Below are 2,466 nucleotides of genomic sequence, written 5' to 3' on the forward strand. Positions count from 1 at the left end.
CCAGATCTTTTTTTTTTACAAATTGAAGACATTAAAAAATATATATTAAAAACGGAAAAAAGTAAATAAAATTACATGGCATAAGTATAGTTTTTTAAAAATTGTATGACAATCACGACAGTCACACGGTGACAACTGAGCGAACTAAATTTCCCGCAGCACTGAGTGGACAAGCAATGTCATGTGATCATCTGCAGCCAGTGATGGACAAGCGGGCGTGTCATAACTAATTGACATCTTGAGTCGGGTATGTTTTAACTTCCATGGCAAAGGCTCCATCGAACCCCTAAGACTGATTCACCGAACCCCTGGGGTTCAATCGAACCCAGGTTAAGAACCACTGACTTAGAATGTTATGGCTGCAAAATGTTCTCAAGAAGTTGACAGGCGGCAAAACAAGGAAGTTGAGGAATGCTCATCAAACACCTATTTGCAACATCCCACAGGTGAACAGGCAAACTGGAAACAGGTGGCCGCCGTGATTTCGTATGAAAAGAGCTTCCCTGAATTGCTCATTCATTCGCAAGCAAAGATGGTCTGAGCTTCACCTCATTTTTCCACTTTCAAGTAAATCGTCCTTGAATGGTATCACTCTCCCCTCCTGTATCGAGATACGCATTGAATCGTCTTTTATCGGAGCGATGCACTCCCCAAGAAAACGGTGACAGAAGACTCAAGTGCGTCTTCTTGTACTGCATGACCACACAGTACTGTCTTCCAACGCTACTGTGCAGCCGAGTTCATTTTGTGCCGTTCGTATCCTCGAAATGTGGAATGTGGGGACCGTTGTAAATCCATTGGGCCCCCTGTAATGTTTTGAGTTCATCATGCAGCGCCTTTGTCTGAGAACGCTCCTGCGCAGAGAGGCAGGGGGGCACGCAGCGGGCATGTTTGTGATTAAACCTGGCGAGGTACGGCGTGGAGGATTGCCATCGTGTTTTCACAGGCTTCTTTCCGCCTGTCACTCAGCACTCCGTGCGTATTCTAATCCGAGCAAAGACAGCGAGTAATGGGGAAAACATTTGCCGCGGGAGATCCGCTCGCACTCTTCCGGTGCGCTTGAAGCAAGAAGGGAAAAGAGTCGGTGTCGCGTTGACACGTTTGAAGAATATCATGAATCAGGAAACATAATTAATTAAAACTCTTATCTTCCATCACCTTAAAGTCCAATCGTTGACATGACAATGCAGCAGTTCACAATCATTATCTATCTAATAACGTGACAAAAACTGAAAAAACGTTCAAGAAAATACACAGTCCTCACCCGAGGTTCTGATTATGTGTCGGCAAAAATCCATTCGCCTTTGCTAGCTGAGTTGGCGGCGAGCAAGTTGTTGTTGCTGTGGAAGTGGCAAATTCCTTGTATATTCTTGCATACAGTATTTGGCCAATCAATTTCATTCTCATCGAATACTGACTTCCAACCTGTAATCATTTTCTAATTTCTAATCTCTCATTTGTACTCAAAACCTGGGTACACCTAAAATACTAAACTCCTGCAGTCTGTTTGTCCGTACGGTTGTTTACAAGATGGAAAGTCATAATTAGCAGCGTCAGACTCTAAACCCTGTTGAAGAACTTCATCTATAGAAGACTATGGTAGTGAATGGGTTAGTGATATGATACCGTGTTTTTTGGTTTCTGATTAATCATGTCTTCAATCAAGCAATTGAGGCAAAACAAATTGCACTACACGGTTGCAACCAGCAGAGGCGCTGTTTATTCACTCTCCACTGCTTTTAAAAGAAGAGGAACATGACATCAACCGTATACGAACCACTGCCATGCTACGGCACTCCTCCTACAGGTAGCCTTAGTCTGCTCGAAACTGCTTTGCTGTGTAAAAAGGAATTGAGAACATTCAGATGTTTTTGCATCCCCTCCGAAAACCGTTTGATTGATTGCAAGCTAGGTGTCGTAACTTCAACTTGAATTTGAACTTACCTTAACTGACCACTGCCACCAGTTGGTACGGAGGGTAACTACATGACTGAATGAGTTTAAGGGTGTGTGTGTGTGTGTGTGTGTGTGTGTGTGTGTGTGTGTGTGTGTGTGTGTGTGTGTGTGTGTGTGTGCGTGCGTGTGTGTGTGCGCGAGGGGGGGTTGGTTGGGTGGCTGAGTGGCAGCATAGCTGACCTTGTGTGCCTGGTCTCCCAGGGCAAAGCCATTGTGCTCTCGCACCCGCTGACCGACTCGATATTAAAACATTTCATCGCAGTGAGTCAAGTCAATCCAGGCGGTCTTTGTCTTTGTGTTTGAGCAGGCAAAAGTCGCTTATTTGTTCAAAAGCCTCTTGAGGATTTTCTCCACTTCAGGGAAGTGGTTGTCAGTCAACAAGCTCAAAGTAGCAAACACCCGAAGGGCCAGATGGGAAAATGGAAAGGCCCTTTTAGCTTTTCCACACCGAGGCACTTGGATGGTCTGCCATCTCGCCAATTAAGTTTGGATACTTTTTAGCTGCATGGC

Source organism: Hippocampus guttulatus, chromosome 9 (assembly GCF_054856545.1).
Source record: "Hippocampus guttulatus isolate MCC_2025c chromosome 9, RoL_Hgut_1.0, whole genome shotgun sequence".
In the NCBI taxonomy this organism is placed as follows: domain Eukaryota; kingdom Metazoa; phylum Chordata; class Actinopteri; order Syngnathiformes; family Syngnathidae; genus Hippocampus; species Hippocampus guttulatus.